The sequence below is a fragment of the Pinus tabuliformis genome, chromosome 6, assembly GCF_031772625.1.
Source record: "Pinus tabuliformis cultivar Carrire ecotype Pingquan chromosome 6, CPIR1, whole genome shotgun sequence".
Classification (NCBI taxonomy): Eukaryota; Viridiplantae; Streptophyta; class Pinopsida; order Pinales; family Pinaceae; genus Pinus; species Pinus tabuliformis.
Window position 1 is genome coordinate 205,456,946 of NC_142292.1, and position 26,902 is coordinate 205,483,847.

Sequence of the window (26,902 nt, forward strand, 5' to 3'; positions counted from 1 at the left end):
ATAGAGAAGAGGAAGTCGAGGTATCCATGAAGGAGGAAGGAACAAGGAGTTCGACTTTTGTTGACTCAAGAAGGAAGAGGAAGCTTTGTGTCTTGGACTTGGAGTGGAAAATAGGTCAGGGGTCTTGGACTTGCTATTCGTCAATTGAAGTCTCTATAAAAAGAAGAATTTGTTCGAGTTTTCCTCTCAAAAGGGAGAGGTTTTGGCCGTGGCTGATAGCCTATATTGTGTGTCTCTTGTCTCTTTATGGTTTATGCATTGGTAGTTGTTTAATGAAGAATAACACTATACTAACTTAAGTAAAAGAAGATCCTAATTTAAGAAGTAAAAAGCATTCACAAGCAGTTATCTAAACAAGAGAAATCATTTAATCTCGATGCCCTAGATTTCTCAACAGAATTAGCCCAAATGATTTATTGGTTTGGCTGGTTTGGGTGTGAGGAGCCTATAACTAATTTTATAGAAATTTTCAGGCAGTATTTGGGCCAGAATCATACATTCTTATAGTAGGGCGTATTGTTGGTTAGCTGGAATAGTGTGGAAAAAGTCACAATAAAATCGGCAAAGTCTGATTTTTTGAGCTAGCTGATTTAGCGGCCGATTTTTTGACAACTTTTTGAAAAGCGAAAAATTGGGATTTTATCGAAAAAGTCTCGATTTTATCGGGAAGTCAATTGAAAAAATCATGAAGCCCGTCCAGGCCCGACATAAGTGAGGGAAAGGGCCGAAATTTCACTCATTTTTCACTCTTATTTCTACCATTCGTCCCTATGGAGAGACAAGGTATTTTCCATTGCCCAAGAGGAGGAGATTTACTAGGTTTGTGGTGTAGATTTGGAGATTTCTCCACTGCTCAACGTGAGAGACTCAGGGTGTCGATTTGTTGCTGCCAGTTATGTATTTTAATTTCTCTCTCAGTCTTTATAACACAAATGGCTTCTTAAATATTTCTATTTATTTGTTTTTAGCTTGTTGTTGCTTAGAAATTTGAATCAAAACATTGTTTAGAATCTATATTGAATCAAAACTTCAAAACGTTTAGAATGTTTACATGTTTCAAGAATACAAAAATCGAACCCTTGTTTAGTGAATTTGAATGGGAAGCAGCAGAGGGGAGAGGCCACTATGAAAATTCCTAAAGCTGGAACCCTATTGCAGCAACTGGTATTATTTTTCCTAATTGTTAATTAATTTAACAATTTAGCTACTACAACAAATATTGAAATAAACACACTGCGACCTTAACAAATAAAATTTTGCGTAAAAATAATGCACTGGAAACTGAGAAATGTTAGCACACACACATAAAATATGAGACAATTATTTTTGGACAAATGTCCCCAGAAAAAACTCAACTTGGGAAAACCGGTGCAACAGTGAGGGTTTTTATTATTATGCAGCATTGAAAATCTAAGTACAATCTGGATGCCTGAAACTGACAAATCTACAACAAGAAATTATGGGCAAAATTACTGAAGGGAATTTAGCCTTCCTCCACCAGCAATCCCGGCATAACTTGCCTTCAGAAACTCGGCCCTCTGACCCTTTGCCTCAACCTCTACACAGTCTGCCTGACGTCAAGCCTCCAACCAGTCTCTGCTGAAGTCATTCTGCCTCCAGCTGCTGAGGAAATCGTCTCTCCGAACTCCTAGAACCTCTGCCCAACCTCTGGAACTAAGAACAAATTTCTCTCCATCTAATCAAAGTGCCTGCTAAAATTTGGGTACTGGAGGACAAGTGATTCCCTAAGGCTTTGATCTTTGGCCTAAGGAAAAGTGGCCAAATTTATTTCTACTTTTCTCCTAAAGTGACTTTATAAGTGGTAAAGTCAATTTAATTTAAAAGTGACTTTATAAGTGGTAAAGTTACATTCTAATTTAAAAGTGACTTTATAAGTGGTAAAGTTACATTCGAATTTAAAGGTGACTTTATTAAACTCAATGAAGAATTAGAAAGTGAAAAAGTGACTATGGAAATAAAAGGCTAAGTGGGTCTTTATTTATGTGGGTGAGTTAAAAAATAGAAAGTGAAAATTAAATGCACATTTATTCTCATCCCTAGATCTAAATGAATCTCAGCCATTAGATCTTAGGGTAACCCAAAATGTCATTATAAAAGGAAAAGAGAAGAGGAAAAGATCATTCATTCTTTCATGAGCATTTGAGAGAAAGAGAAGAAAGAGCAAGGAGAAAATTATGAGCAGTGAGGAAGTGAAGGAGAGCAGCAAGAAAACATTTCAGCGAATCTAGGCAGCAGCATTTATTGGCATGCATCCCAAGGAAAAAATCATACAGCAGGAGAAAGGCACAAAAATCGAGGAAGAGGGACAACAAGTTCTGGGCACTTTTTTTCGAGGTTGATCGTACAACATTTAATGTTGTTTTATTGCTGTAAAAATTTATGTTTTGGCTGTTTCCTGATTGGCATGATTTTCGAGGTGGAGTTCAAGCACGAAAATCGAGATAACTTGTAATTTGTGGTTACTGGAATTTTTACTGTGTATTTCAGTTTCTCTGTAAAAGCATTTTCAGAAATAAAGAAGAGCTCTCAAACTGGTTTTCCACAAGAGTTGTAGGGGGTTTTTCCAGGGTCACATTGACCAAAAATCACTGTGTTATTTTTTGTGTGTGGCTGTCATAATTTTGCTGTGTTTTAATTCTGCAATTTCAGCGGTTGTGAAATCTCTAAATTTGTGTTTTCAGAAAATTATTGTCATTTCCAAATTTTAGAATTTTTATCATGCTTGGTGTTGAACACCTAATCCTCTAAGGGTTGGTGTGGAAGTTGAACAGCCAAAAGGAGTCCAAGAGACCACTTGGAATATGAATCCAAGGGTCACACCATGTACTATAAATGTATATCATTTGTTAATAATAAGTGTACTCTCCTATTTATCTTTCATATTCTGTTGTTGCCATGTGTGTGTTTAACATGGTATCAGAGCGGGCAATATCCTGCCCTGCCCATATTTGAGCCAATTGTTTTATGGCCTTTCTGTGCAGGTCATTTTTGCCGTCATTTCTGCCATCAATTCTGCATTTCATGAACATTTTCTCAGCTAAATTCTAGCTGCAACCTCTGTCATTTCTCCAGCGCCATTTTTGGCTTCCCTCTTTAATTTGTAACTCCTATTCTGCCTATTCTGCCTATGTTCTGAATCCTATGCAGACTGACATCTCTCTCACTATTATTCTGCTGATTCTGGCTAGCCTGGCAGCTCTGACGCTTCCACTAGTCTGACATGGTATCATCAGCAGAACCATACCTCCCATCCGAGAATACACAGTCGTGGTATAACGCTTCCTGTGTTTGGCAATCCGTGGTATCGCTGCTTGGCATTCCGTGGTAACGCTGTTTGGCATTCCACTGCTTCCATACATCTTCGTGAACCTTAATGCCTGCTTGTAGATCTGTTAGGCTGCCGCATGCATTGATTATAGAAATAAAAGCCAATTTGTCAGGCTCTATCCCTGCGCGTTGCATTTCATAATACATCCTCAACGCTTCCTTGCAGAATCCATTCCATTCGATAACAAAACATTATTTTGTTTGTATTTGTGTAAATTCGTTTGAGTACATTGGATTTGGTTGCCATATGCGTTTGCAGCTGCTGAAACTTGTCTCTTCTTCTTCACTTTAATCACCCACCGTTGTTTAACTACTGCCACAACAGTGAAGATGGGAGTGGGACGAGGGCCATAAGAATAGAAAGTATAAGAATGAGTACGCAGACGTAAGGGCAGATGCGAAGTGTGTATTTATTGAACGAAGTTTCATTCGCAGTTGGAGATGAAGATTGGGAAAATGGCGAACAATTCATTGTGAGGAGGTGGCCTACGATCAGACCACCATTATTCACTCATTTATCAGCCTCAAGATCATCATCAGCTTGGCATGGTTGAACATTGTTGGAAATCTGCCCCAGTTCAGGAATTTGACAGTTTTGCAACTTTTCTTCTTGTGATACAATAGACTCAGCAGCCTAAGTCCCTCAGTTCTTTACATTCTCATTTCCTGATACGTTGGAGAGGATTATATGATACAAACATGCAGAGCAAAAAGTAACTAAGAAACGCGGCTTCTCACTGGATTTGTACTGTTGGAATGGATGATACTGAATATCTGATGAACTGCACTTGCTATTTCATTTGCGGATGTCAATTGACATTCTTCTTCAATCTTGACGTTGAAGGAGTAGAGCACTGAAAGATCAATGGTGGTAATATTCAAGTGTAAAATTGTCATATCGAGATTCTCAAGAGCCAAGATGACTTTGAGAAGCTGTCCAGGCCTCTTTAGAGAGAACTTTGAGACTGGCATGTGTTTCAATCACAATCACCTCTACATCAGCGATATCCAAATTAGAGCTTTCCATCTCACATTTTAGTTATGTTCGTTGTGACGAATATGAAGTATACTGTGGAGAGAGGAAGAAACCGTTGAAGGGAGCGGCAGTTGATTTGGGACTCTGAGATCCTTCCAGTTCACATTGTTTTCTACGCTTTTGAGCTTGAGCTTGAAGAGACTGCAAGAGTTGTTCCAGTTCTTTAACAAAGTCAATTGCACCTCCAATAATGGAGGCCTAATCTCCCCTTTGGATGAAAGAGACCAGCATCAGGGAATGCAGGACTGTTAAATGCTCGTTCATTTGCTTTCTCCTATTGCATTCAACAGTTATGTGAGTCATCCTTTGGCTCTCAACTTCTTCACTGTTCTTGCAGACCTTGGAACGCTTCCTCTTCCTAATTCGTTCATGGGTGGCTGTATTGGCTTGGTAACCATTAATATTCCCCAATCTCTTGTCGTTGCAATTGTCTGAAGAATTCACAGTGTTGTTGCATCTGTCAAAGGCCACTTCAGGAAGCCAAGATTCACTACTAAAAACTATGGGAAGATTTATCATTTGGGCACGAGTTCTGTATGGAAATTTTCGGCTGACATACACATGTATCCTCCTTGTTGTGCTTGTAAGGCAAAACCGAGAGCCTCTCCTAGACATTCGTTGAAAGGAGCACAATACAAGATTGAGCTAGCCCACGCTAGAGGTTAACCAGACTATAACTGCACTTGTTCATTTCCGAGCCAACCCAAGTCTTTTTTTGCACAGAATGGTCACCTGTAGCCTAACAATGATTGCTGCCACAACTGATTATTCCTAAACAGAGCTTGAAAGATTCCAGCAAGGTCACTCTCTTCATATGTTTGATGGCAAAGCATCTGACTTCATCTGTAATGAGTTCAACTCCTGAATGCATTACACCCTTGCCATTCCATTAGTCATATGGAGCAAGTCAATGCCATGAGAAGTTGAAAAGGTACGAGAAAATGTTTATTTTATAATATTCAATGCCACAATATGCCCTGAGGAGAAAGTAGGGGTGTAACGATTTTGCACAAGATTTTTATCCTCACCATGATGCTGGACCGAGGTCTATGTAACCAGATTTGATACTGACCTATTTCCTGTTTTGAGTCTCATCGTTTGGGAATGCACAATATACTTTTCCTTGTATATGAATGCAACCAACCATTGTTGTGTGTGGATTTGGAGAATAATTGTAGAGTTAAAATCTTACTTTTGGTTCATTCCTCAAGGAAGAATATCACTTGATTGTTGTAGTTTTCTGGGAGAACAAAGTTTGAGAATACCTTGCAGTGACATTGGTTCATAGTCGTGAACAAATTTTAAAGTGTAAGTTTGACATTGGAGAAAATGACTCAAATTACTGAAGTATTAGAATTCTTGAAAACTTTGATGCATTCTATTAATCATGATACAGTGAAAATCAGCAAGAACACTCTCTGTGATATTAAAACCTATCTGCAGTATACACAAGAAAAGATAGAATTTTTGGAGCTTGAATCTCAGCTACAGCAAGAAGAATTAAAATAGAGGCGTCATCATTCTGAACCTGTTTCTGTTCAGAACAATGAAACAGACTCCCATAAGCAGCAAGTTGATTCAGATCCAATGACCAATAAAGCAACAAGGTTACATGCAGAAGCAGAAATTCAGTCTGCATTTCCCAAGCCAATCATCAGACCTTGGGAAGAGCTTGTCCACAACAAGCACAAAACTGGTCTTGGATATGACAAGGATGTGTCATTTCATATTCCAAATTACTCAAAACCCATCCAGTTTCAGAGTGCTGGATTCCTTCATGACAGTTCACATTCAGCTATTCTAAATTCTGCCCCTCTTCCATAGCAACAGATTGTGAAATGCCAACACTGTGACCGAGTTGGCCATCTGAAAGATCACTGTTTTGATCTTCATCCATGTAAGCACTGTCATAAAACCAGTCATTCTTCAAACAGATGCTTCAGAAACAAACCTCCTGCAAGATCAAAGATTCATCTTAGATGGATCGTTTCTTAGCAATGGGCATCAACAGCCAAGAAGATATTCCAGTCACATGTCAGAACTTTTTCTAGAGTATTGAACAGTCTTGCAGTTGAGTTTTCTCCATCATCTCACCTTGTATCTGACGAGGGGGAAATGATGGTCATCTACAAGCTTCAAAGCCCCATCAAGCGAGCCTGAGCCACAAACTGTCATACCAAATTCAGAGTTGTAGCCAAAGACAAAGATGCCACTAAGCATGCCTTCAGTCAGTGATACCTCTTCAAAGAATTGGGGGCACTTCCTTTAGCAGAAGACTTCAACTTCTTGCCAGTTTTGGAAGAGTTCCAAGAATTGCATTAAGCATTCCAGAGTTGGTGGTAATCCTTAAACCATCACAGGTTGAGACCTCCCTTTTCAGGTTGAGGTTCTTCCTTTTATGCAGGGTGAGACCTCCCTTTCATGGTTGAAGGTTTCCCTCTTCAAAACATCAGGAGCACTTCCTCTAGCAGAAGACTTGATCTTCATGCCAGACTTGAAAGAGTTCCGGGAACTGCACTAAGCGTTCCAGTGTTGGTGGTCATCCTTAAACCACCGCCCTTTATACTAACATTTCAAAGAGCACATTCAGCGTAGTGTTGCCATGCATTTTTGCACGTTTTGTATTACAGCTCTCTTCTTGGACTCATACATAACCCTTCGGATTAAGGGGGGGAATGTTGAACACCTAATCCTCTAAGGGTTGGTGTGGAAGCTGAACAGCCAAAAGGAGTCCAAGAGACCACTTGGAATATGAATCCAAGGGTCACACCATGTACTATAAATGTATATCATTTGTTAATAATAAGTGTACTCTCCTGTTTATCTTTCATATTCGGTTGCTGCCATGTGTGTGTTTAACACTTTGGTTTAAAACTAAATGCATGGAGTCATAAGGAAAACTGATAACGGGAGTGGGGGTTGAAATTTCTTCATGGTATCAGAGGTTGGTTGGCTGAAAAGTGCAGTTTGGGACAGCAAAGTGAAAATTACATCAAGCTGATTTTTACACAAAAAAAAAGAAACCTTTACCACAGATTTGAAAATATCAATTTAGTAGGACAGTGAAGCATGTCTTTAGGTTTGAAAGTTGAAGACAGGTTGGATGGGTAGAAAAATTAGAGTGCATGGAAGGAGAGAATTCAGAGCATCTTTGAGAAAGTAGAAGTCTGGGGCATTATGGTAAATACCACACAGAACACAGTAGGAGTACCTGCTGACCCTGTACAGTTGGAAGAGTTTAACAAAAGGAATGCTAAGGCAAAAAGATTGATTCTGGAAGGAATCAAAAACCATGTCATTCCTCATGTGAGAGGAAAGACTTATGCACATGAGATGTGGATGCCTTGACCAGTCTTTACTAGAACTCAAATGAAAACAGAAAAGTGGTCCTAAAGGAGAAACTGAAGGCCATTAAAATGGCTAAGACTGACAATGCTACAGCATACCTCACAAAGATCACTTCAGTGAGAGATGAGTTGGCAGTCGTAGGTGAGATCATTGCACCCATTGAGTTGGTGAGAATTGCTTTGAATGGTCTTCCCAAGACTTGGGAGAATTTTGTGGATGGCATTGTTGCACAGGAAAACCTTCCCAATTGGGAGAGGTTGTGGGATGATTGCATTCAGAATGACATCAGAAAGAACTATCTTGGGGCAGCCAAACAAGTGGAGGAGGATGACAATGTGGCATTGTTAGCAAGAGGCAAGAAGGCCAGAGCAAAGAAGCAAGCTTCCAACAATAGAGGCAAAGGCAAAGGTAAAGGCAAGCAACAAAACAAGGAGAAGGACTATTCCAAAGTCAAATGTTGGAATTGTCAAAAGTTGGGACATTATGTTGTTGTGTGTCCAGAGAAGGAGAACAAGAAAGGGAAAGACAAACCCATGGCAGCTTCTACAAAGATAGAGAGCTTCTCAGAGAGATTTGATCGGGAGTTTGGGTTCATAGCTTGTGAGGCCACTAGTGCAGGATCACATGCCATACAGGTTCAGAGGGAGTGTGCATTCCCCGCTACTAGCATAGCATCTTCTAGCATTTGGTATGTTGACAGTGGTGCTTCCCACCATATGACAAGAGTCAGAGTACTTCTCAGAGCTTTCAGAGGGTGATACTAATATGGAGGTAGTACTTGGTGATGACAGCATTGTTAGAGCAGTCGATATGGGGTCATTGACATTTGATAGGGGACCCAAACCTTCCTTGAAAGTCTCAAACGTTCTATATGTGCCTGAAATGAAGAAGAACCTGATATCCATCTCAGCACTTGAGGATAGAGGGTATGATGTGTTGTTCAAGAGAGGGCAGGTGCTTATTTATCCTAGGGGAACTCCAGCTTCTTTAGCCAGAGAGATTGGTATGCGCCATGCCAAGGTGTACAAGTTCTCATTCCAGCGCCTGATGACATTGAGTAGCAGCACCCAAGATAGGACCGACAGCAGATCTAGCAGTTCAGAGTTGTGTGTGATTTGGCACCGCAGGATGGGGCACATGTATCAAAGGGCCTTGAGTACATTGCAGGAGATCACCACTGGTGTGCCAGATTTCAGTTCTGATCACCTTGATGTATGCAGAGGATGTGCTATGGGGAAGTTTGCCAGATCCCCTTTTCCCAGCAGTGACAGCAGAGCGACCGAGATCCTTGACTTGATACATGCCAATGTGAGTGGTCAGATGTCTCGTGTATCATTAAGTGGCTATGAGTACTATGTTTTATTCATTGATGACCACTCCAGGAAGACCTAGATTTATTTCTTGAAGACCAAGAGTGAGGTCTTCAAGCGGTTTCAAGAGTTCAAAGCTCTTGTGGAGACCCGGACAGGTAGGAAGATCAAGGTCCTCAGGTCGGACAATGGAGGGGAGTATACCCTTGGTGAGTTTGTTGATTTTCGTGCTGAGGCAGGCATTAGAAGGGAGTTAACAGTTCCTTGCTACCCCCAGCAGAATGGGGTTGCGAAGAGGAAGAAAAGATCCATTGTAGGGGCTGCCAAAGCCATGCTTCATGATCAGGGGTTACCTTTATTTTTGTGGGCAGACGCCTGCAACACTGTTGTGTACTTGCAGAACGAGAGTCCACATCGTGCCTTGGGGAATGTGACTCTGGAGGAGGCTTTTTCTAGGAAGAAGCCTAATGTTGGGCACTTTAATATCTTTGGGTGCCTTACATATTCCTATGTCCCCAAGGAGAACAAGACCAAGCTAGAGCCCACTACAGACAAGGGCATCTTTGTGGGTTATAGCGAGACCTCGAAAGCTTATCGGATTTATATTCCTGCGTAGAGGAAAGTGGTTATCAGGCGGGATGTGAAGTTCGAGGAGGAGAGAGCTTTCAGGAGGTCACGTGAGTTAGAGTATCCAGAGTCACCAGACCCTCAAGACAACTGAGTCAATCGCAAGGATCCAGTGGTCAAGGATCAGGAGGCACATCGATTACAGTGTCAAGTCCATCAGTGAGCAGTGGCTCTCAGAGTCAGGTGGGTGGTTCTTCGGGCAGCATGCAGGGCAATCCACAGAGCAGTTCACAGGGTAGTCCACTAATGGACAGTTCGCACGGTACTTCAGCATCTACAAGCACAGGTTCAGGCATGAGGTCAGTTGATAGGCCTTCAGGAGTTCAGGCTTCTGATGATGATGAGGATTCTCACTCCGGTGGTAGAAGTATGCTCAGGGAAGAGGAAGCCCAAGTGGCTTCAAGATACCTTGCGCGAGGCCACATCAGTTGTTGGGCCAAAGAGACATGTTAGAGAGAATAAACCACCTGAGCGGTTCTGTAGTTACATGGCATTAGTAACAAGCATTGTTGACTCTGAGCCTTCTAGTTATGAGAAGGCATCCAATCAACAGGTCTGGAGAGAGGCCATGTTGGAGGAGTATTCTTCTATTATGAAGAACGATGTTTGGGAGGTAGTGCCGAGGCCTGAAGGTAAATCAGTTGTTACTTCCAAATGGCTCTACAAGATAAAGCATGTTGCAGATGGCAGCATCGAGAAGTTCAAAGCTCGATTTGTGGCGAGAGGGTTCTCACAGGTAGAGGGAGTTGACTATGAGGAGACCTTCGCTCCCGTAGCTCGGTATACATCTATTCGCTCCATTATATCGATTGCAGCAGAGATGGGTTGGAAGATCCACCAGATGGATGTGAAGACCACATTTCTCAATGGCTTCATTCAGGAGGAGGTTTATATTGAGCAACCGCAGGGATTTGAGGTGCATGGGAAGGAGTCCCATGTATGCAGATTGAAAAAGGCACTCTATGGCCTGAAGCAAGCTCCTAGAGCTTGGTACTCTAGGATTGATACATACTTGCAGCAATTGGGTTTCACAAAGAGTGAGGCTGATCCGAACCTATACTTCATTGTGGTAGGTGAGGAGCCTCTCATTCTAGTGTTATATGTTGATGACTTGATCATCACTGGTGCAGAGAGACTCATTGAGAGCTGCAAGAGAGATCTTGCTTCAGAGTTTGAGATGAAGGACATCGGCTTGATGCATTATTTTTTGGGATTGGAGGTGTGGCAGGAGGAGGGGCATTTCTTCCTAAGACAAGGGAAGTACATTGTGGATATTCTTAGTAGATTTCACATGGAGTACTGCAAACCCATGTCTACACCTATGATCACTAACTAGAAGAAGCTTCACACTTATGATTCCGATTTGGTGGATCCTACTCTATACAGACAATTGATTGGTTGTTTGGTCTATTTGGTCAACACTCGACTGATATATGTTTTGCAGTTAACACTGTGAGTCAGTTCATTTGTGAGCTCAGGAGAGTGCACTGGGTGGCTGCAAAACACATTCTTCGTTACTTGCAGGGGACTGTGGATTTTGGTTTGGATTATAGACTGGGTGATGGAGTGAGACTGGCAGGGTACACAAATTCAGATTGGGCAAGTTGTGCTTCAGATAGGAAGAGTACTTCCGGGTGTTGTTTTGGGTTGGGTTAGGCAGTTGTGTCGTGGATCAGCGGAAAACAACAGTCAATTGCATTGAGTTCAGCTAAGGCAAAGTATATGGTTGCTAGTTTGGCTAGTTGTGAGGCCATACGGCTTCGCAAGATGTTGTTTGGTCTATTTGGTCAGGCATTGAAACCTTCAGTAATTTACTGTGATAATCAAAGATGCATAAAACTCACGGAGAATCCAGTTTTTCATGACAGATCAAAGCATATTGAGATCAAGTATCACTTCATTAGAGACTATGTCCAAAAGGGTGTTGTCAAGCTTGAATACATTTCCACAAATGAGCAGGTAGCAAACATTTTCACCAAAGCCTTGCCACTCAGTAAGAAGAAGTGTTAAAATTTGGGTACCGGAGGACAAGTGGTTCCCTAAGGCTTTGATCTTTGGCCTAGGGAAAAGTGTCCAAATTTATTTGTACTTTTCTCCTAAAGTGACTTTATAAGTGGTAAAGTCAATTTAATTTAAAAGTGACTTTATAAGTGGTGAAGTTACATTCTAATTTAAAAGCATCTTTATAAGTAGTAAAGTTACATTCTAATTTAAAGGTGACTTTATTAAACTCAATGAAGAATTAGAAAGTGAAAAAGTGAGTATGGAAATAAAAGGCTAAGTGGGTCTTTATTTATGTGGGTGAGTTAAAGAATAGAAAGCGAGAACTAAATGCACATTTAATCTCATCCCTAGATCTAAATTAATCTCAACCATTAGATCTTAGGGTAACCCAAAATGTCATTTAGAGAATAAAAGGAGAAGAGAAGAGGAAAAGACCATTCATTCTTTCATGAGCATTTGAGAAAAAGAGAAGAGAAAGCAAGGAGAAAATTTATAAGCAGTGAGGAAGTGAAGGAGAGCAGCAAGAAGACATTTTAGCGAATCTAGGCAACAGCATTTATTGGCACGCATCCCAAGGAAAAATTGTATAGCAGGAGAAAGGGACGGAAATAGAGGAAGAGGGACAGCAACTTCTGAGCACGTTTTTTTAAGGCAGGTCGTGCAGCATTTAATGTTGTTTTATTACTGTAAAAATTTATGTTTTGGTTGTTCATTGATTGGCACGATTTTCGAGGAGTTCAAGCACAAAAATCAAGATAAGTTGTAATTTGTGGTTGCTATAATTTTTATTGTATATTTCAGTTTCTCTATAAAAGCATTTTCAGAAATAAAGAAGAGCTCTCAAACTGGTTTTCCCCAAGAGTTGTAGGGGGTTTTTCCAAGGTCACATTGACCAAAAATCACTTTGCTATCTTCTGTGTGGCTATCATAATTTTGCTGTCTTTTATTTCTGCAATTTCAGCAGTTGCAAAATCTCTAAATTTGTGTTTTCAGAAAATTAATGCCATTTCCAGATTTTAGAATTTTTATCATGCTTGGATTTAAAACTAAATGCATGGAGTGATAAGGAAAACTGATAACCGAAGTGGGGGTTGAAATTTCTTCAGTGCCCTCTCTGAAGCTACTGCGCTACCTCACTGGGATAACTCGACCCTCTTGTCATTGCCTCTCCAAATCTGGAAAACTTCCTCCGAATCATTGTCGCTGCCCCTCACTCACTGCTTCAATCTCTGGCTCTCCAGCAACCGCTGCTACTCTCTAGAAATCGATTTGCCATGAAAATCTAGCTACAGAATTGTTTTCTCCATCACCACATCGATCTCCTCATATAATCCACTGTTGGAGCACCAACAGCCAAGATTAAAACATAATCGATGGCTAGGATCATCTCTTGATCGATTTGTGTGAGTTTCTAGATGATTATCGCCTTGACTTTATTAATATTGATTAATTAACCATATTCCATAAGTTTAGACTTAGGAAATATTTAAAAACTGGTTAGTAATTTAATTAAGTCATTTCTAAGCAGAATTTCGTGAAATGATTTCTAGGTTTTGGAGATCTCATGTATTCTAGCCTCTCCACCAATTTTCATGGCTAGAACACATCTGATACTACAAAAGCTACACTCCCTCTTAGCAAGGAATGTAATCCAGTGTTGCACTCCCGGTCACAACACATTGTCTCTGCATCATCTCCTGTCACACTGCTGATGTCTAGCCATACTACCCACCAACCAATACGCAACTTTGATATACACTGCATTTGTGTTGCTGCTGACACTGCCACACTATTGCCTATTGTCACCCAGATTGTACAGGCACCGCGACAATGCTCAGGACGAGGGTTGTCACTCTGATCCCCGAACACTTCGTTCTAGTTGTCTCCCAACAGTAGGCTATGGGGGGTAATCCCTATGGAAAGAAGTGAAGGAAAGCAAGTTGAGAATCAACTTACTTGGGAGACATGGATGGGTGGCCTAGCCACTTGGTTGAAATTAAGCAAGATTAATGATTAAATTAGATTTTCTATTATGAGACCAGTGCCTTAATGGAGTCATAGATTCTTGCTTCTTATGAATTGAAACAAAATCACTGGATGGACACCCGCTGCTTGCATGATTGACTAACCTATATGATATGCAAGTCCTAGGACTTATGTGAGATGTAGTGATCTTGGTAAATTTTAGTTAAATGCCTAGCCTAAATGTAACCTTCCTTTAACTATTTTGAAGTTGGGCTCCAAGGTAGGTTATGGGAAGGAGGCTAACAAGAAGCAAGCTAGGGCCTAATTAACGATACCTTTGATTAGGCTTCTATCACCCGATGCCTCCAGCGCTGTAGAGACTATGGCTCTGACGACTGCAAGGTCACCATGTTAACCACGGAAGAGTTGTCAAAGCCCCTCAAGCTAGATAAGAAGGGTTGTTCTATATCTTTATCAACCTAGCTTATGCAAGGAGATAAATTATTAATGCAAATCTAGATCTAATATGCTTATGCAAGAGATTATGAGTGAGATTTAACTTGAATTAAGATTTTCTTAAGTTGTTTAAGTACTTAATTATAATCTCTTCAAGAGTACTTAACAATAATGAATTACAATCTTAGACAAGATAAAATGCTTAGAGATACAAGTGTAAATTTCAACAATATGCCACAACATACCAAGTAACGTAAGATGTCAAAAGCTTAAAATTGTCAATCAAGATGTTGATCACAAATTTATACCAACAATACTACTTCAGAAAATTCAGATCTTATCAATGTTGTAACAATAGTGCATAAACCACTTCAAATGATGAAACTTGCCCAACACATAAAACAATGAAATTCAAGTGACCAGCAAATGTACTTTACCCTACTTAGATCACTTTAAGATGATGTATTTAGTCAAATTTTAGATCTGATTTCTTGATTTACAGCAATAAGTAAAGACAAATCAGCAAGATAAAACTGCCAAAAATAGATGGCCTATATGCCCAAAAATAGTAAAATGCACCAAAACTTGAAAATTCTGATTTTAAGGCCTTTAGAGAGTTTACTCAGCAATTTTCAGAACTGATATGTTTCTTACAGAAATGCGTTAATAACAGATCAGCGAACTAATCAAGCCAAAAATAGATGCCCAAAATTTCTAAAAATAGAAAAATTTCACCAAACTTGATAAAATTAATTTTTTGAGTTATTTAGAGGATGTGATTCAGAAATTTCAGAACTAATATGCTATTACAGTAGTGAAACAATGATAAATGAACAACCCAGCAATGCTTAAGACAAACCCTAATATTTCCAAAAATAGTAAAATTTTCCGGAAATTGAAAATTCCGGTTTTTGGCCTTTATTAAGAATTTGATTAAGAAATTTCAAAACTGCAGAAAATTTCAGCTATGCAGAAAAATCCAGTGAGCTTAAATGTTAGATCTAGGCCAAAACTCAAATACCCAAGAGGCCTAAATTTGTGAAAATGAAGATTTTTCAATTTGAAATGATTTTGACCATTTAGTTTGTGCTTTTAGGGCCTAATCATTAGTAATTTGCTTGTTGTAATAAAACTGCAGAAAACAAGGGTTTAGAGGTCAAACCCTAGGCCCAATGCCTTGAAGATCTCACTGTTGAAAATCAATAAAACTTTGAGATCACTTTGCCGCTTGAAAAATAAAAATTTTGAGACCAAAATCACCAAGTACTTAGCCTTAAAACTTCAGATTAGGTTTTCAGGTCAATTTAGGGCAAAAGAGCCCAAGAAAATGGAGAACAACGCTAAGGGAGACAAATTTGTGGGGATAAAAGGGTTAGGATGATAGATCAAGGGCTAAAATGGCAAGAGGAGGCCAAAAACTGAAAACTCATGCCTCGAAAAAGTTTTTTTTCTTCCTGATCTGAATTTTTCCATCAAATCTTTCGTAAATGTCCCTGCAAAATTGTTTAGAGACTAGATCTTACCCTCAAGGGGCTAGATCTAGCTCTTCTCTTACTTGATTCCTTGATCCAACCTGCAAAAATGAAAATAAAAACACCCAAACTCCAAATATATACAAAATACTAAAAATCCCCAAAACCTAAGTTAGAAAAAATAATTTACAAGTTAGATCTACAAAATTATTTGTTGAAATTTTTAAGTTTGACACATTAGAAACCCCTACTACATTATTTGGTTTATTATCTTCTACTTGTTCTTTCCATTAACAAGTTATTTATAAATATAAATACCAAAATAAACACAAATGCAGTGTTAATTTCTTAACACATATACTGTAATATTCCTAATTAGCCATGGCTAATTGGAATATTCGATTTTGTTCAATTTTTGTCTTCTATAGTTATTTGTAAATAAAAAGTGAGGAAGGGAGACATAACTCACTTTTAGAATAAAAAGTCACTTTCTAGTAGCACAACGTTGTGACTTAAAGGGGAGCCCCTTGGCCAAAGGGGGACGCAGAAATGGAGCCCACACAAACACACGGAGGGATTGCGCAGGAGAGAAGAAACACGTGGCAAGAGGGGAATCACGCAGGAGGAGGTGAGCCTTGGGATTGAGAGAGGCAAAGGCTATAAAAGAGAGAGGAGCCCCCTCATTTTGGATCATTCCTGTTATGAGCATTTGTGTTAGTCATTTCGACTTAAAGCAAGCTAGTTGTTTAGTTAGTTTGCAGCAATGTTTAGTACATTGAGTATCTTCGTTCGGAGATCTCACCCTTAGCCCCGAGGGACTTTGAGTGCCTGCTCGGGCAAGGTATTTCCATTGGCATTCCAACAGTAGTTTCATCAGCATTTCAACAGCAGTTTCATCAACGTTTTGGAGGACTGCGTAGCACTGAGAGGAGGACGCAGTTCTTTCTGGCAGGAGTCTGGGTTGAGGGTTTGCAGGAGGATTTGTGCTGAGAGGTAGAGCAGGGGATTAGCTCTTGCATATTGGAGAGTTTTGGCAGGGGTTTCAGGCAGTTTTCTGGAGGGTTTCATTCAGTGGCAGCGTAGATCATTGAGGGACTGCGCAAAACCCCAAGGGGGTGATTTTCGAGGGTCGGACATTTCAGAAAAGCTTTCTGGGCTTTTTTGGTTTCTTGAGTAAGTCTGATTCTAGAGTTTGAGCCTTTTTGAGGAGGGGAGCAGCCCCAAATCCTCATTTGATTTCTAACAGCAGCAGCAGCACGGCAGTTCTCCAGCAGCTTGGACGCAGTTCAGAGAGGGGCCATTCCTTTGCTATTCTGAGTGTATGTCTTCACTTGCCTGGTGCAAGTCGAGGTGCCATCTTCCTGATCACCTCCTGTACTCATTCTATTACTCAGTATAATAAAATGGCTCAGCATTCTCTCTGCATTTCTTGAGTATCTGCTTATGGTTATATTGTTATATGTTGCATCATTGATATTTGTATCTCTTTGAGCATTCTCGGCTATTATACCACTTATGTGTTTCGCGTATACTCTTAGACAGAGTTTGGAAAGGGCAAGGTAGCCTCCAGATCTCGTCGTCTTTTCAGAGGCGACATATCTGGTAAATGCCCTCCCAGTCCATCTCTGGTTGGAGTTTTTTCTTGTGCTTGAGGAATATTCCTGGTAAGGGATATTACAGTGGTATCAGAGCATAGATCTGGCTCAACCTGTGGAGCTAGCAATCTATGACACCCGAGAAAACCGTATATCTGTTACAGAGGTCGGAGGTACAGAGACACTGGGCGTAGGGTGGAGAACACTTACGGAGAGGGAGACTGTGTTCCAGTGGTGGACGTAGAACAGGAGGAGCCTGTGGTAGACGCAGAACAGAGGGTTCTTGTGGTGGACGCAGAGTGGGAGGCTCCAATGGCAGATGATGACGGGAAGAGATTTGCAGATATGCTCCTCAAATCAGTACAGGATCTATCGACGCAGATTGAGGTGATGGGGCAGAGATTCACGACAGCAGAGGCCAGACAGCATGAGAGCCCATGGGTTTTCCAGGTTAGTGAAAGATCGGGTGCATCCCACCATTTGCCAGAGCAACGTGATACTGCGCAGCAGGTGGCCTCACATGCCCCTACACGCTCTACCATGCCCACTTTCTTAGGAGCAGACATGGGGGTCGTAGCCCAGCAGGAGGCAGAGCCTGGACATATGGGTGATTATTTTGCAAAGTACCAGGCCTATGGGCAAGAGTTCAAGGAAGCCCTCTCATTCAAAGATTTTGTTCAGCTCCAGCGGGATAGTAGACCCCGCGACCATCACAGAGGGTACCAGCATTACCATGATGGTGACACCCACCGTGCAGCGAGTAGATTCCACTTGCCTACATTTGAGGGTTCATCAAACAGTTCAGCAAAGTCTTGGGTAGAGAAGCTGAACATTTATTTTCAGCTTAACTAGATGTTGGAGACAGAGGCCATCAAGGTGACAACATTGCACTTGGATGGTGAGGCCCAGGATTGGTGGTTTCATGGGATGGTTACACTCGGGCACTCCATAGTGACGATATGTGTTGAGTTTACCAGGAGATTGAGGGAGCGATTTGATCGGAGGGATCCAGAGCAGCATTTTGTTGAGTTGACGAGGCTCAAACAGACAGGGAGCCCAGAGACCTACATTGCAGATTTCTTGAGGGTCTCCATGATGGTGCCAGACCTATCCATGGCATGGAGGGTCTATATGTATGTTGAGGGATTAGCAGAGCCACTTCGAGGTCTAGTCCGATCCACTAGACCAGCCACACTCCAGGACGCTATCAGCAAGACCTAGGACTTACATGATGTCTTACCCAGGACCCGGACACCTTACCCCCAGAGACAGACTTTCCAGTCTAAGGGGAAGGATGTGACGATTCCACCTCCAAAAGGGAATACAGGACAAGTACAGATTGATGACGATGTCAGGAGGGCGCTGAAGAAGAAGCGGTTGTGCTTCACATGTCAAGAGCCGTGGGCACCGGGACATAGATGTGCTGCTGGCAAAGCACATTTTATTGAGGTCTTCTCCGAGAACAGTGGAGAAGAGGATGACGAGGATGATGTGGAGGCAGGAGATAGCCATGTCGTACAGGGACCTTTGCCACCTCCACCACCAGCAGCAGGTGGTGCATCTTTTGCACCCACTGGAGGGGCCCTTGCAGCATTGCGAGGAGTTCCCAAGTATCTAATGCTACGCGTACGAGGGACAATACGTGGCCAGCGAGTATCAGTTTTGGTTGACAGTGGGGCGACCCACAACTTCATCGATGCATAGATGGTTGAGCGGAGAGGTATACAGACAGAGAGCTTCGATGGGTTTTCAGTCTTGGTCCCAGGAGATCAAACCATGACGTGTGCTCGTTATGTTCCAGAGCTTTCAGTGACGATGGGCACCTACACATTGACTGACCACTTTTTCATGGTCGATATTCCGGACACCAACATGATACTAGGTGTTCAGTGGCATATCACTCTAGGGAAGGTCACGACAGATTGGAAGACCCTAGAGGTTGAGTGGGATGATGAGAAGACAGGGAGGCATGAGAAGATACAGGGACAGCACACATATCCGTCTCAAACTGTTTCGGCTCATCGGATGGAGGCAGTCTTCCGGAAGGGAGACATAGAGTGGGCATTGGAGTTGCGTGCATCAGAGGCAAGGACTACAGGGTAGACGGTACATCCAGAGATACAGTCTATCCTTGATCGGTCTACCATAGTGTTTGGGGAGATTCCATCAGGACAGCCACCAGATCGGGGGTTTGAGCACACCATCGAGCTTGAGCAAGGCATACAGGACGTGATTACCACCCCCTATAGGCACCCCAAGGCCTATCGGGATGAGATTGAGCGGGCTATCCAGGAGTTGTTGGCTCTTGGGCACATCCGACCGAGCACGAGTCCTTTTGCTTCTTCTGTGGTGTTGGTGAAGAAGAAGGACGGTACATTGAGGATGTGCATTGATTACAGGGCCCTGAACAAGAAGACCCTGAAGAACAAGTACCCCATACCCAAGATCGATGAGTTGATGGACAAGTTGAGAGGGGCACGTTTCTTCTCAAAGATTGATTTGAGATCTGGGTACCATCAGATTCGCGTGAGGGAGCAGGACATTCCCAAGACCGCCTTCAGGTGTCACTATGGGCATTTTGAGTTCTTGGTGTTGCCTTTTGGGCTAACCAACGCCCCAGCTACATTTCAGTCCTGCATTAATCACATCTTCCGTAGTCACTTGAGGAAGTTTGTGTTGGTATTCTTCGATGATATTCTCATTTACAACAGGACTTGGGAGGAGCATCTCCAGCACATTGAAATAGTATTGTGTATCTTACAGGAGCAGCAGTTCTATGCCAAACTCTCCAAGTGTGAATTTGGGTTGACGGAGATGTTGTATTTGGGACACAACATAGGGGTGGACGGAGTGAGGGTCCACGAGGAGAAGATCAGGGCCATCATAGAATGGCTGGAGCCGAGAAACGTGACGGAACTTCAAGGATTCATTGGCATTTGTACTTACTACTGGAAGTTCCTCAAAGGTTTCTCACAGCTTGCCGCACCCCTGACATATTTGACGAGGAAGAGGGCATTCAGTTGGTCGAATACAGCGCAGCGAGCCTTTGACAGGCTCAAGGAGGTTATGAGCAGCTGCCCAGTGCTTGCGTTGCCAGATTTTACGCAGCCATTTGTTTTGGAGTGTGATGCGTCGAGAGAGGGGATCGACGAAGCATTGACGCAAGGAGGTCACCCTATAGCCTTTGAGAGCCAGAAGCTCCTTCTGCATGAGAGGTTGTATTTTATATACGACAAGCAGATGCTGGGCATCATGCATGCATTGGCTAAGTACCGGCAGTATTTGGTGGGTAACAGGTTCAGGGTGAGGACTGATCACAACAGCCTCAAGTTCTTTTCGGAGCAGAAGCAGCGATAGGAGAGGCAACAGAAGTGGATCAATAAGATCCAAGCATATGACTTTGACATTGAGTATGTCAAGGGTAAGAACAACGTGGTAGCAGATGCCCTTTCATGTAGACTAGCCACGTTGTCTCATATGAGCTTGGATACAAACTGGAGGGCTCGACTCTTAGTAGAGTACTCCAAGCACAAGTTTGCATGTGAGGTTCTAGATGGGCAGGTGGCAGATGACAGGTACAAAGTGGTCAATGAGATCATCTATTACAAGGACCGGATCTTCTTGACTGAGGGGTCTCAGCTCAAGAAGAATACACTCCAGGCATCACATGATTCACCTTTGGCAGGACATCAGGGGTTTACCAAAACTTACAGGGCCATTAGAGAGAGGTTCTCATGGAAGGGCCTCAAGGAGGACGTACTCCAGCACATCCGGGAGTGTGATGTTTGCCAGAGGAACAAGGGAGAGATGAGCCATCCCGTCGGTTTATTGCAGCCTCTTCCCATTCCGGAGTGGAAATGGGAGAGTATTTTCATGGACTTCATCACAGGGTTGCCCATGGTATAGGGCAAGGATTGTATCTTTGTCGTCGTTGATCGACTGACGAAGTACGCACATTTTTTTGCCATATCCGCACACTATACAGCAGCACAGGTGGCCGAGCTATTCTTCAAGGAGATCTTCAGGCTACGTGGTCTTCCTAAGACCATCGTCAGTGATAAGGACAGTCGTTTCATGGGCGGGTTTTGGCAGGAACTGTTCTGGTTGGTGGGGACGGAGTTGAAACCGAGTACCAGTTATCACCCACAGACAGATGGGCAGACAGAGATAGTTAAAAAGTGGTTGGAGGGCTACTTGCATAACTATGTCAGTGGGCAGCAGTGAGCATGGCTGAAGTGGCTGCATCTGGGGGAGTACTACTACAATACTTCACATCACATGTCCATTGGTATGTCACCATTCTATGCCTTATATGGTAATCATTCTTTATCTTTTGTTGACATGATGTTTGGTGATAGCAGGGTTCCTAGAGCCAAGATTTGGATGCAAGAGAGTCAAGATATCCTCCGAGCTCTCAAAGATAACATGGCTACAGCGCAGAACCAGCAGAAGTTGTATGCTGACAGGGGTCAAGTGGAGAGACTGTTCGAGGTAGGGGACATGGTCTACCTACGATTACAGCCATACCGACAGTCGTCACTGAAGCAGAAGGTGGCTAAGAAGCTCAAGCCCCGCTTTTATGGGCCATACAAGGTGATAGCAGGATTGGACAGGGTGCATATGAGTTGGAGCTGCCCCAAGGCAGCAAGATTCATAACATTTTTCATGTATCATGCCTGAAGAAGGCATTGGGGCAGCAAGTGACAGTGACAGATGAGCTACCACCCATGGATGATGAGAGGCATTTGGTATTGCAGTCGGAGGCTATCATTGATACCAGGGAGAGGCAACTGCGGAGCAGGACGGTCCGAGAATTCTTGGTGAGGTGGAAGAATTTGCCGGATGAGGATGCCACTTGGGAGAGTGAGAAGATCTTACAGCATCCATCACTTCAGTTGCTTGAGGACAAGCAACATTTTGTCGAAGGAGACTATAATATTCCTAATTAGCCATGGCTAATTGGAATATTCGATTTTGTTCAATTTTTGCCTTCTATATTTATTTGTAAATAAAAAGTGAGGAAGGGGGACATAACTCACTTTTAGAATAAAAAGTCACTTCCTAGTAGCACAATGTTGTGACTTAAAGGGGAGCCAAGGGAGCCAAAGGGGGGACGCAGAAATGGAGCCCATGCAGACACATGGAGGGACTGCGCAAGAGAGAAGAAACACGTGGCAAGAGGGGAATCACGCAGGAGGAGGTGAGCCTTGGGATTGAGAGAGGCAAAGGCTATAAAAGAGAGAGGAGCCCCCTCATTTTTTATCATTCCTGTTATGAGCATTTGTGTTAGTCATTTCGACTTAGAGCACGCTGGTTGTTTAGCTAGTCTGCAGCACTGTTTAGTGCATTGAGTGTCTCCGTTCGAAGATCTCACCCTTAGCCCCAGGGGACTTCGAGTGCCTGCTCGGGCAAGGTATTTCCATTGGCATTCCAGCAGTAGTTTCATCAGCATTTCAGCAGCAGTTTCATCAGCGTTTTGGAGGACTGCGCAGCACTGAGAGGAGGACGCAGTTCTTTCTGGCAGGAGTCTGGGTTGAGGGTTTGCAGGAGGATTTGTGCTGAGAGGTAGAGCAGGGGATCAACTCTTGCATATTGGAGAGTTTTTGCAGGGGTTTTAGGCAGTTTTCTAGAGGGTTTCATTCAGTGGCAACGTAGAGCATTGCGGGACTACGCAGAACCCCAAGGGGGTGATTTTCGGGGGTCGGCCATTTTAGAAAAGCTTTCTGGGCTTTTATGGATTTCTTGAGTAGAGTCTGATTCCAGAGTTTCAGCCTTTTCTGAGGAGAGGAGCAGCCCCAAATCCTCATTTGATTTCTAGCAGCAACAGTAGCACGACAGTTCTCCAGCAACTTGGACGCAGTTCAGAGGGGCCATTCCTTTGCTATTTTGAGTGTATTTCTTCACTTGCCTGGTGCAAGTCAAGGTGTCATCTTCCTGATCACCTCCTGTACTCATTATATTACATAGTATAACAAAATGGCTCAGCATTCTCTCTGCATTTCTTGAGTATCTGCTTATGGTTATATTGTTATATGTTGCATCATTGTTATTTGTATCTCTTTGAGCATTCTCGGCTATTATACCACTTGTGTGTTTCTCGTATACTCTTAGATAGAGTTTGGAAAGGGCCAGGTGGCCTCCGGATCTCGTCCTCATTTCAGAGGCGACATATCTGGTAAATGCCCTCCCAGTCCATCTCGGGTTGGAGTTTTTGCTTGTGCTTGAGGAATATTCATGGTAAGGGATATTACATATACAGATCAACGACTGAAATAACTAAGACAATCACACAAGGGACACCGATATTTTTGGACAAGCGTCCCTGGAAAAACCCAATGCGGGAAAACAAGTGCAGCAGATATGAGGTTTTATTATTATGCAGTTTTTGAATACAACTAGGGTGTCAGAAATGGCTCGCCATTCAGAGAATTTCCTTGGCAGAAATACCTCTCCTCGAAGACAGATATTCCGGTTGATCAACAACCGGATGATTGATCCCACAGCAACTTCGACAATTCCTTAGCTAGATAGCGAAAGATGATCCAAGCTTCTCTCTGGAACTATGTCACCCTCCAGGGACTGCCTCACCCTTTTCTAGTATGAGTCTACCTCTCAGCTCCCAGTCTGCCCCACGAAAATCCCACAGTGTTGCCTCTTCAGCCGAGCATCAGCTCTGCTAGCCTCTGCGCAGCCTCTACTACCTCTGTGCAGCCTCTACTACCTCTGCGTCAGCCTCTTGGCCTTCTGCATTAGCCTCTTGGCCCTCTGCGTCTTCTGCGCTGGCCCACTCAACCTCTGCGTCAGTCCTGGCTGCCTCTGCGTCAGCCTTCCAAGGCTCTACACTGTCTCTCTGACACTTTCTCTGCCTCCCTGATATGTATTCTCGGCCTTCTGTCGAACTGTCCCTCACTACAACAGATCACTAACTCGATTTCTCAGAAAACTCAATCCCAGAAAATCGAAATCTTCATCAACTTGGTGTATCTCCAAATGACTCTCAAGCCTCCTCTTATACTTTTCTTGTTGACAATTCAACGGTCGAGATTAAGCCCCTAATCAACCGCTAAAATTAAATTTGGTTTGATCCTCGTCATTTAGAACTTTCTCACCCATATTATATTAATACACATTAATATTTTAATTTTCCTAAGTTTAGACTTAGGGTCTCATTAAAAATATTAATTACTTTAATATCTTTCCATCCAAGTGGAATTTCCCCAAATGATTTCTGGATCTTGGAGATCTTATGTGCCTTAGCCTCTCCACCAATTTTCATGGCTAGAGCACATCCCATGCTACAAAAAATCAACACTTCCTCTTAGCGAGGAATGTGCTCTAATAATGCTTCACCACAGAAACATCACACTGATCCTCCACATCGGTACATGTGTTGATGCTTGGTCTGCTCCCTCACATCTCCTGCATTGTTGCTCCCTGTAATGTTGCCCATGACACTGCCACTACCACTGCTACATCTGCACTACAACTCCCTTTCAATATGTTGCCCATGATGCCCCTAGCACTGCCACTGCTAACTGCTTCCCTACAATTCAGTTACCGAGAAGTAGGTAACCGACTTCCCCAAATACTGACATCCCAATCAGTCTGGAAGCCTCATGATGTTGAAACTAGCTCTGCTGCTAACTCGTGCTCCCTCTGCTACCACTGTGTTGCTACAAACACCTCTGTGCCTCTCACACTGTTGCAACCTCTGCTACGCTGCTACAGACTTCTACTCTCTAGCCTTGCCTTGCTACTGCAACCTCTATTGCGCTGCTACAGACTTTTGCACTCTAGCCTTGCCTTGCTGCTCCATCACACTTTGCTCCACCCGACATCTGTCATCATGCTACTATCGTTAAGGGCTACCGTAGTTGGATGTGATCCAAGAGTTTGGGCACCTCAAGGATCCTACCCCCGGTATGTAGTCCTCCTGACTATAACTCGATGTCTCCCCACCTCTTCTCTAGAGGCGCATGAGCACTCATGGCACAATCATCATCAAGCCAACCTCTTTCTCTGCCTTAACTGGAGCTGCCTTTGAATCGGAAGCCTCTCCCTTGCTTTTCTTTCTAGGACACTGGGATGCATAATGTCCCAGCTCCCCACAATGCAAGCACTTAACCTTGGAGATGTCCTTCTTCTTCCTCTTCCCTTGCTGTCCCGCAGATGCTAGAGTCAAATCCTCCTCCTCTTTCTTGATTCGACCTCCCTTGCCACTACTCCTCGCCTTGGTCATCCTCCTGATCTCTTCCTAGTGAAGAGCTGCCCACATCTCCTCCCAACCGGAAAAAGTACCCCTGCCCAAAATACTTTGGACAAATGTCTCCCATTCCTCGGAGACTGCATTCAGGGCAGTGTTGACCATAAATTCTAGATCCGGTGTAGACCCCACGGAAGTAAGTTGGTCGCGAATCTCCTGCAACCTGAGAAGGAATGGATCTATCTACTTTCCCTTCTACATCTGATATGACCACAACTGATTCTCCAATAGCATCTTCCCTTGCACGGAAGAGCCCTAGTATAAGGTGGTCAGGGTGTCCCACATCTCCTTTGTTGTGTTTTTCTTAGCAATATGTGGTATTGTTGACACCTAATCCTTGTGATTGGGTGAATTTATGTAAATAAATAAATTAGAAATATGAACAGTCATCGGGAGATGAACTGAACAGTCTCTCCCTAATGTATATAACAAACACCTACCTGATGAAATAAATCAATAGAATCATTTTTGCCTTATGGAGTTACTGCCTGGCCTGACATGGTATCAGAGCCAACTCCTTTTTAGCTCTTGTCCCTTGTAACTCCCTTGTCTGCTCTCATATACCTGCGCTGCTCCTCCATACAATTAGTTGCGCCCTCTGTCTGCCATATTCCATTTATACAGACCTGCGCCTGACATTCACCTGAACGATGCAAACGTTCCTCTGCCATATTCTCTGCTAAACGTTGGTAGCCTGTTCCACGTATTTTGATCTGCTGAAACATTCCTCTGCCTGTTCATCTGAATACGTTGATTGCTCTCTGGCTGTCCTGACATAGAATCCATAAACGTTTCATAATTTTAGCACTGTCCTTCACCACCACTTCCACCATGAACGACTGGATTCTATCCTTCGAGAAAGCAAAGACCTGGTGCGCATACAGATACTGCATCTGCTCCACAAGATCGTAGGTGCTTGTTGAGCACTCGCTCCTCGCGTTTTCCCTCCGACCCTCCTCTACGAAATTGGGACATTGGCCGTTTGTGCAGGTCAAGCAAGATTTCAAAGTTCAGAAAAAGTCAAATACAGTGAGCAGCGACCTGCAAGAAATTTATTTGTGGGACGATATTCCTTGCGGCAGTGTTGTGTGTTGTAAATGTGTGCAGAGCTCGTCACACCTTCCTACGTTTGTTTCTCATTACTTGGTGATTTTGTTTATTTCACTAAAGTTCAAGTTTTCAACAAGAATTCAATGTTGAAATGGTTTCTGTAGGGTCAATTTTGAGCAGAGGCCTTGATTCCCTTAATATCATCAGTGACTGTCCGATTTAAGCTTTTCCGTTGTGGTTACCGCAGCCTGTGCATAACCATTGAATACGTAGTTGGTTTTGGTGTGGTTACCGCAGCTTGAATACGTGGTCCCCTCCCTTGGCTCCCTTGGCTTCCTCACGACCTCTCACCTAGCTTCCGCTGACCACGCGGCCTCTCACTTGGCTTCCTCACGACCTCCATACACACAACCTTCCTCACGGCATTT

General features: G+C 42.9%; 1 protein-coding gene and 1 pseudogene across 1 annotated transcript in view; both read right to left on the reverse strand.

Annotated features, from left to right (window-relative positions):
* The window catches only part of ATMND1 (Mnd1 family protein), a 276,194-nt gene that overhangs the window by 84,068 nt on the left and 165,224 nt on the right, over positions 1-26,902 (reverse strand). The window lies entirely within an intron of this gene.
* LOC149258169 (transcription factor bHLH94 pseudogene) lies at positions 4,042-26,399 on the reverse strand (annotated as a pseudogene).